This window comes from Chinchilla lanigera, unplaced genomic scaffold (genome assembly GCF_000276665.1).
Source record: "Chinchilla lanigera isolate Chin_1 unplaced genomic scaffold, ChiLan1.0 scaffold00007, whole genome shotgun sequence".
Lineage (NCBI taxonomy): Eukaryota > Metazoa > Chordata > Mammalia > Rodentia > Chinchillidae > Chinchilla > Chinchilla lanigera.
In genome coordinates this window covers 289,038-298,828 of record NW_004955408.1, presented here as the reverse complement: position 1 = coordinate 298,828, position 9,791 = coordinate 289,038, and the positions used below count along the sequence as shown (strand labels likewise).

The 9,791-nt window shown below is 44.0% G+C and overlaps 1 long non-coding RNA gene across 1 annotated transcript; it reads left to right on the top strand.

Moving 5' to 3' along the window:
* The first annotated feature begins 774 nt into the window (after nucleotides 1-774).
* Nucleotides 775-8,014, top strand: LOC106147134. The gene is made up of 4 exons (XR_001231891.1): nucleotides 775-813; nucleotides 4,476-4,612; nucleotides 6,536-6,635; nucleotides 7,929-8,014. It is a non-coding gene; the product is annotated as an uncharacterized LOC106147134 (long non-coding RNA).
* Nucleotides 8,015-9,791: the final 1,777 nt, after the last annotated feature.

The following is a 9,791-nucleotide window of genomic DNA, read 5'->3' as shown; positions in this document are numbered from 1 at the left end:
AGAACCAAGACCTGCTGAGGTGCTTGCTGAAGGCCAAGGGAATACAGAATGGGTAGTGGAAGAAGGTAGTTCTAAATACAAGCTACAACCCCGTGATCAGCTACAGAAAAGAGGATTTTAATTGTACTATTTCTCCCCTAATATGATTCTAATATAATATAATGTTGGTAGACTTAATACTGATCCTTAAGATTGTTAAAACTGTGTTATAATGTTTAAATTATGAAATGAAAAGAGCAAGCATCAACCAAAGAAAACTTACCTTCTATTCTGATAAGGGAATTAATGCATTTCTGTTTGTGTGCAGGATAGTTATAACATGTTAGGTACAATTCTATGCATTTCTTTGTATCTGGACACCACTTTAAAGAAATGTGTCTGGTTGCCAAATTGACAAGGGGCGGATTGTAGTGGTTGATTGTGTCAATATGAGAAGTTTAGAAGCTTAACTAAATCTGCTCAACAATCCTACACCCTAGGGCATAGAGGACCCACCCCAGGGTGGATCATCACTTGGATGGTATAAAAGAGAAATGAGGAAGGACAGTCGGGCTTCCATTCTTTGGAGGAGCTCCAGTCTTCACCTTTAGCTTGGACATTGTCTCCTGACTTCTAGTGCAGACTCTTCGGCTTCTGCCTTGGATCCTTCAGCCTTTCAGTGTAGACTCTTCAGCCTTCCGTCACAGACCCATCGGCCTCCTGATATGGACTTGCTTGGACATTGCAGTGAGCCCCAGGCCTTGGACTGGACTCTTCAATCTCCAGCATGCAGACACCTTCTTGCTTCCTCATCCAACTCTCTGGCTGACCATTGTAAGCCAAACTTACAATTTCTTATATATTTGTATATCTTGTGTTTTATCTGTTTCTTTAGTAAAACCCTGACTCCATTTCTAGAACTTTTTTCATCTTGCAAATTTAAAATTCATTTTTTTGTTTTGTTTTGTTTTGTTTCTTTTTGAGACTGGGTCTCGCTGTGCAGTTCAGGCTGGCCTTGAGCTCACTTTGTAGCCCAGGCTGGCCTTGAACTCGCAACGGATTCTCCTGCCTCAGCCTCCTGAGTGCTGGGATTACAGGCATGCCCCACCATGCCCAGCTTTTGCAAATCTAAAATTCAACAAGCATTAAACAGTAATTTCCTATTCCTCCTCCCCCTGTCCTTACCATTTTGTGTTCTCTTTGTATGAATCTGACTACTCCACACCCAAGTGCAATCATATATTTGTCTTTCTGTGGTTGGCTTATTTTGCTTACATAATAGCCTCAAGATTCATCCATTTCATCTATGTTGTAGTACGTGTCAGAATAGCCTTCCTGTGAGGACTGGGCAATCATCTGCTGTATGTGCAGACTATATTTTGCTCATCCATTTGTCCCTGGATGGACTTGAGTTGCTGCCTCCTTTTAGCTGTTATAACTAATGGTGCCTTGAACACAGATGTACAAATAACTCCTCAGGATCCTGCTTTTAATTAAGTGGGGGTACATGCCTAGAAGTGGACTTGCTGAATTGTGTAGCAGTTCTGTTTTCAGTGTCTTTAGGAAACCCACACTGTTTCCCACAATGGCTGCCCTGGTTTTCCTTCCCACCAAGAGTGAACAAGGCCTCCAATTTTTCCACACCCTGTCCAATACTTGTTCTGCTCTGTTCTTTTTTTTAACTGTAATTATCCTAATGGGTGTGAAATAGGACCTCATTGGGGATTTAATTTGCATTTCCCTAGTGATCAGTAATAGTGAGCACCTTTTCATAGCTTGTTGGCCATTTGTACATCTTCCTTGCAGAAATGAATTTTCAAGTCCTTCACTCATTTTTAAAATCAGGTTTCTGTTGTTCTATATATCCTGGATATGAACACTTTCCCAGATACACAACTGGAAAATCACTCTGTCCAGCCCTCTGGTAAAGTGAGAGCAGGACTCTCCTCACATCTAAGTCACCAGGAAGAGCTAAGGGTTGGGCGGCAGCCTCCACCAGCCCCTGCACATCAGAGTAGGGGCCCGAGCCAGAGCTGGATTTCAGAGTGACATTGTTTATCACAGGTGGAGTTGAACTGATGTAGCCTAAGGGCACCTTGCCTCTCAGGGGTTGGCCTGCCACCTAGACACAGTGCCCACTGGATGTCACCAGCACTCAAGCCATAGTCTCCACTGGCAGGTTGAGGCAAGTGACCATCACAACACCATCAGTGACATTAGTGGGGTGAGTTGGGGGACCCACTCATGCACGACTGGAGGAATCCACATCGCTGTAGCATTTGGGGACAATGAGATGTACCAAGAGCCTTCCACATGGTCATAACCTCTATCTTATTGGTTCCCTTATGAGTCTCAAGCATAAGGAGAGAGTCACATGATTTTTACTTTTAAATAACCAATTTTTTAAAACATAAAGAATATATATATTTTATGTATATAAAATTTATTTTATGATTATTTCTAGAAGGTAGACAACAGGCACATTTAACTTTCTTTTTTCCCCTCATCTGCATTTTCTACAATTTGTGACTAAATCACCTTAATAAACCCCTCTTTACCTGTCAGCCACTCATATAAGAAGGGAAAGATTCTCTTACAAGCACATGTCCACAGCGGCAAACTGGGAGCTTTAGAAAAGACTTTGCAGACTGTTAAGCTGATTGCACTCCTTCCCTCTTAGGCCTCCATGTGTGATGGCTACAAACAACAGCCTCTTTGGTGCAGCCTGTTGCTTTTATGGGTTTTGCTGGCCCTAAGGACCCTAACTCAGCCCTTACCAGTGGATGCTCGTGTTTCTGACCACGGACTGTTCCCAGTCTAGGCTCTGCACAGGTGCGATGTTACCTCTGGGGAACCATGGGACATTGGGGCCATGGTCTCATTGGCCAAGTCATCTTGTGCATCTGTGCAAGCTTCAGAACACGGAGTGCGTGACGAGTTCACTGACCACCAAAAGATCCGTGTACAAAAGAAGAGATGCTTTATTACGTGTAACACTGATGGCTCAGAAGACCCAGTGGCTAAGCAGCAGCTCCTCCCAGATGGCTGTGGGGTCACATAATCCCCGGTGGTGGTCCTCGGACAAGGAGCAGCCTCTGCATTTGTGAGGACCTCCACTGTGTTCCCACCCATCATACCACTAACAAACAAAAGGCCCAAAGCTAGAGACTTGGGCTACACGATGACTATAAATCTATGGGATGAACACTTACGCGGTTACTCAAATGTACTTATCAAGTTTTTAGCAAAACAGAAAAATCGTCCTTACAAGTTTACTACAGAAATCAGATAATATTTAGGAGATAACACACTTATACATGAAGTCAGGGGCCGGGGATATAGCTCAGCAGCACAGCACCTGCCTGGCAAGAGCAAGGTCCTGAGTTCGATTCCGAGTAGAAAAAAAATACATGAAGTCAGATGTTGTATGCACTTTATGTAATCAAATCAACACAATTGTCAATAAAATATCAATTCTTGATATATAAGAGGCATTTACAAGGTCAAGCCAATTAATCTCTTTTTCCAACCAAATTAATGAAGTGTTCTGGGCAACAGTTTTGGCTGAGTTTGGTTGGGGTGATGGATAGGCTCAACCGTTGAGGTTTACCTATGCTGGTTGATTAGTTATTGAGTTTGAGTGTTTTGAATGGCTCATTCAAAGCATGATTAGACACTTTTGCTTACATGTGGCTAAAAACTATAGTAGACTCCCTGTATCGGTAGCTTCTGCATCCACAGATTTGACTAATCATGGCTCAAAAATATTTGTTAAAAATTGCATTTCCAGGGCTGGGGATTTAGCTCAGCGGCAAAAGCGCCTGCCTGGCAAGCGCAAGGTCGTAAGTTTGGTTCCTGGTACCGGAGAAAAAAACCAAAAACCAAAAACCAAAAAAAAAAAAAAAAAATTGCATTTCCTGGAGCAGAGCTATAGACCTGTGATCCCAGCAACTACGAAGGCTGAGGCGGGAAGTTCACAAATTTGGGGCAAGCCTGGGAAACTTAGCAAGACCCAGTCTCAAAGTAAAAATGTAGCTTAGCACTAGAGCACTTGCTTGTTATGCACAAAGGCATGAGTTCTATTCACAGTATTAAAAAAAAAATCATGCATCTGTATTGTACACACACAGATGTTTTCTTGTCATTATTCTTTAAAGAATACAGTATGACTCTATAGCATTTATGAAGTATTAGGTGTCAAAAGTCACCTAGAGATGATATAAAATACAGGGAAGGTTGTGCATAGGCAACATGCAAATACAATCTCACTTCATGGAAGGAACTTGGCTGTCCACAGATCTGGGAGCTCTTAGGGTGGGAGTGGGGGTCCTGGGAACAGCTGGTTTGTTTACTAAGGAACAGCTATGTTCTGATATAAATCCACCAAGAGGTAACCAATCTCTGAGTAATGAGATTGCAATAACTATATTTAATTTTTATACTTGTTAGACATACTGTTTTGTCCCCAATATTTCTCTGTCCTCTTCCCTGAGTAGGTTTCCACCCATTGCCTGTGAGTCTGCAGTGTCCACTCTGGAAGGAGTATATTTCCTCTCTCCATGCACCCTGGACTTGGCTATGTGGCTTGATACATTTGAAGGAATGTGAGCAGCAGTGACTTGTGCAATGCCGGGTAGGAGCTCTGAAAGCCATCCTGCAGCTGGGCATGGCGGCACACACCTGTATTCCAGCGCTGTGGGAGGCTGAGGTGGGGCACTCACAAAGTCAAGCCCATCCTGGGCACCTAGCAACTTGGAATAAAAATAAAAGGGCTGGGGATGTAGCTCAGGGTGAAGGCCCTGGGTACAATCCCCAATACCACAGGGACTAAAAAAAAAGAAAGAGAGAGGAAGAAGGAAGGAAGGAAGGAAAGAAGAAAGAAAGAAAGAAAGAAAGAAAGAAAGAAAGAAAGAAAGAAAGAAAGAAAGAAAGAAAGAAAGAAAAAAAGAAAGAAAGAGAAGCCAACATGCTCTTCAGTGAGTTTTGTTTTCTCTGTAACAGGACACATGTCCCACGGGCTCCCTGATGCTCACTATGAGACAGGAATGAAAAACAAACCTTTTGTTGCTGGAAGCTGCTGCAGTTTTTTGGTTTTATTTTGATGGGGGGGTGGGGGGGTTGGTACCAGGAATCAAACTCAGGACCTAGTGCTTGCTAGGCAGGCACTGTGATGCTGAGATATATCCCTGGCGCCTTCAGCTTGGGAGCTGTTCGTTACTGCATCTGTCTGAGTAAAAGGTGACTCATCTCCACTTTCCAAGTTTCCTAACAATGATATGTATAAGTTGCATACTTGGCTTTTATAAGTAATTAAAATGCAAGTTGAGTATCCCTTATCTAAAATACTTGGGACCACGAATGTTTTGGATTTTGGAAATCTGTATATGCATAGTGAGATTCTAGGGGCTGGGACTCAAGTCCAAACATGAAATTCATGTACGATTCTTGTGTACTTTATATGTGAAGGATGAAGATAATTTTATACAATGCTTTAGGGTGCCTGTCTTTTGATTGCAGCCCATCAACCCATCCTATGAGGTTGGGAGAATTTTCCTCCCATGACGTCATTATCAGAACTCTAAAAGTTTCAGAGTTTGGAGCATTTTAGATTTCGGATTTTTGGATTAGGGATGCTCAATTTATACAGATTATTGTAAGGGTATTTAACATATAATTACAAATCTCTTATCTGTTCAGAGTCTATGTTATGAAAACAAACCTTGAATATTCTCATTAAATTAGATTTGATAAACCATAGGGATCTAAAAGTTATTTGGAAATAAGTTAAACAGACCCGGAGGTGTCCCAGGCTTGACCTTGCTGAGGATGCTCAGACAGTGCCTGTGGCCCTAGGTGGGGCTGGAGCGGAAGCAGCGATGAGTGGGGATTAGTGGGTGTTACTGCCGCCTGCCCAGCAGGTCTCCTGTGTGGGAAAGGCACTGGGCCACTCGGCGATGCATTGCTTCAGTGAAACACTTGAGGCACCGGCTTGTAAGGAGAAGGGGAGTTTTAGCTCCAGGGTCAGGCAGTCTCATTTATTTGGACTTTGGTGCAAGGGGTGGAAAGCAGTGGCTCTTGAACCTGAGCAAAGAGACCAGCGTCCCATGATTTCTGAGGGACCGGCATGGAACGACCTGAGGCCCTCCCACGAAGCCCCACCAGCTCTTACACAACCACCTGGGAACAAAGTTCCTATCAAACGAACCCTTGGGGCACAAACCCCGTCCATACCACAGCAGGCTCCTTAATTTTCTGTGCGGAAGTGGCTCTCCTCACAGCCAGCCTGTGTAGTTTGATGCGCAGATCCATTCCCAGACTAAGTATGAAACCCAGACCCAGCCAGGCAGAGCAATGACTGGGTCCGGGAGGGTCACTGATCTTCAGGAAGACACCATACAATGTGGTTACCAAACCAGGTCATTCTCTGCCGCCAGTTCTGGGAAATGGAATACGGGCAGAAAGCAAGAATGCTACTTTCAGGCCTATTTGCTTGAAAAACAACAAAAACAACAACCCTCTGATTCTGTTTTCTTTGCCTTTCCATAATATCCTTGAGCCGTCACATTGAAGAAGGGTCATATTATGGAGGAAACTGATATCTTCATAATTACCTGAAACTCATATCTTCGTGATTACCTCCAAACTCACTGCATGATGTAAGTATACAGTGTTATTATGTTAAGTCACTGGTATTGTAGGATTTGTATGTTACCATTACAAAGTCTTGCCTATTCTCACAAATATATGACCCAAACCCAAGGGAGACTCATTAAACTCAGCCCTACAGACTCTGGAGTTACTCTTTATGCTTGGAATTGCTAAGCAGGTAGGGTGTAATGTGGAGCACTACAAATCCTGTTCATTGTGTGAGTATTTACTGAGCCCTTACTATGCTCCTGACACCTCCTGGGCTCACAGGCCAAGGCTGCACATCAGAGAAGAGGCAGCCTGAGGATGAGGCTAACACAGAGGGAACTAAAGCAGGAAGCAGAGCTCCATTTTAGAGCCCTGGATCAAACCATCCACTCTCACTCTTTTTTAAAAACCACATTGAGTAGGTTTCTAACACTTGCAAGCGACAATTCATAAGTAATTCAAAGATAAGACTGAAGCAAAAGCAAGGTAATAGAACTGTGCTGCCAGCCAGAGGGCCGCTTACAGGCAGGCTGCAGATACAGGTTGGATTGCTTGTCAGAGCGAGAGCACGCAAGGTTGTGCAGGGCTGGGCAGACTCTGGGTGGTTGGGACACAGCCCCAAAGTCTCCTGGGCCTTAACCAAGGATGAGAAGGGAGAGCAGGCCTGCATGAGCTCAGCGCTGAGGTTTGCCCTCACACTCAGCCTTGTCTGTGACCACAGCCAACCCGACGTCTCAGCACAGCTTCACAAGCACAGACCTTGCTCCTGACCCCAAATTTTGTAGCACTGACAGAAGACGACATGTCGAAACCAGAAGACACAGATGGAAGCCAGTTCAACTGCACTCGGCACGTGTCTGTAGTGCCCCTACTGTGTGCCATTTTCAGTGCTGTCGGGAAAAGTGTCTCCAACACTTTCCACATGTCAGGAGCTTGCTTCTCCTCCCTCCTCCTGTTCTCCCCTTCCCCCCTGTACCCGTGCAACAGTAACTGAGCACAATATCAGCAAGGTCCTCTGCTAGGCAGAGATCACAGAAAGATCAGTGGGACACAGGGGCTTTGATGGCACAGAAATTGTGCTGTCATTAGATTGTTTATGCCATATTTTAGCCTTGCAACTTCTGAGCACATGATTGGATCACACTTCCTGTCCTCTTTGTTTGGGTGGGGTTGCATGACTAATATGTCAGACAAATGAGTTGGAGCATTTAACTACTAATGTGGGGTCTGCCAAAGTTCTCTCCTTCTGCCGTGGTGACTGTGGAAATGACATATTGAAATGATGTATTTCTTTATCTTGGGTTCCGGAAAAGGAAAACATGGAGCAGAAGCCATATGTAATCTACTATAAACATGCACTAAGAGGAAGAAATAAACCTTTGTTGTCACCGTCTACTAAGGTTTAGGGTTCTTTGTTATTGGAGCATGGCTTTACCTATCCTGGTTGATGTGCATATTTGCCAAAGGACACAGTGGTAAGTGTAGTAACATTCACGACAAAGCTTCGCAGCTTTCCCAGGAATTCCTGCTTGGAGGACACAGGACTTCTCCTGGTTGTGGGTGTTTTTCTATCAGGGTCGTCTCTCCAAACACCTCACTTGCCCACATCAGACTGGAACAAGATTTTCATCAGTCTACCTGGGACTGACTTCCAGACTGAGCTGCCTGGACAGGGAGACTTGTCAAAGTTTTGCCTTGCTGAAGTTTTGTTAGTTTCCTGGTGCTGCCATAACAAATTGCCACCAACTCATGCCTGAAAACAACAGAACTCTATTTTCGCATAGTTATGGAGGTCAGAAGTCCAGAATCAAGGTGTTAGTTGGATGGTTTTCCGTCTCAAGATCCTAGAGGAGAATCTTCTAACTTAGCTTCTTCTAACTTTTGGTGGCTTCCTTGGCTTGTGGCCACATCACTCCAATGTCTACCTTATCTGGATTTCACGTCACCTGCTCTTCCGTGTGTGTCTTCTCCCATGCATTTTGTATAAGGACATTTATTATTGGATTTAGGTTTCACGCAGACAGTTCAGGATGACCTCCTCCTCTCATAGGCCTTAGCTTAATTAAATCTCCAAAGAACCTTTTCCAAGTAAGGCAATATTCCAAGTTTCAGGGATTGGAACAGGGATGTATCTTTTTGGATGCCCACCACTCAGCCACTATATGTGTTCTCAGGACCAATTAATGGGATGGGGTATGGGACTCCTTGACATATTCCATGAAAATTAGTTCTTATATTTTTATTTTAATAGACTATTTAGGTAATATAAAATGACAAGGAAAAGTAAAATGAGCAAAGCCCCAAGGAGTCATAGTTTTAAACACCACAAGCAGTGTCTGGCTTGTATCTGGATGTCTCCTTAAAGGTTCACTCGGTCACAGGTGGGGCTTTTCAGAGGTGGCTGGATCTAGAGTGTGTGTTTCTGGGATTAAGGATGTGGTGTTGGGACTGAATCACAGTGTGATGTTAGATTAAGTGTGAGTGCTACCTTCTCATCTCCAGGAACACTAGCACCTTATATTTTATGTCTTTTATGCACCTTATATTATATGTCTCTTATATTTTATCCAGTGCTACCCACCTGCTCTAAAGGTGGGTAGCCTGGATAAAATATAAGAGACAGAAAGAGGGCTGCCATTGTTGCTTGTTGCCTGTTGCTTGCTGCCTTGGAACCAGCCAACTGTGAACTTTGTAAATGGTGAGCTAAATAAACCTTTCCTCCTTTAAATTGTGGGTGTTGGGTACTTTGTCTCAGCCATGAGAAAAGTAACTAAGACAGGCAACATCTGTGCCGGTCCTCTATCTTCTACCTGAGCAGATGAGGTGTCCCGGGGTGAAAAGAGCATGTTTGTACCACTGTGGGGCGTGCCGTGGAGAAGATATTGGGACCTGGGCCTCCTTCTTCCCCTCACTTCCTGTTTCCAGGCCCCCTTGAGGTGACAAGCCTCCTCTTTCACACACAGCTGCTGTAACATACTGTGCAGCCAGAACCTCAGGATAAGTGACCGCAAGTTGAAACTTCTGAAACTGTTCAAAATAAAACTTCCCTCCTTATAAGTTGATTCCCTTAGGTACTTTGTCACAGTGGCAGAAAGATGACTAACACAGAGTAAACTGCTATCCCCAGGTTAGAGAGGCAGACAAGTGAGTCACAAGTTCCTGGAAGAGAGACTCAT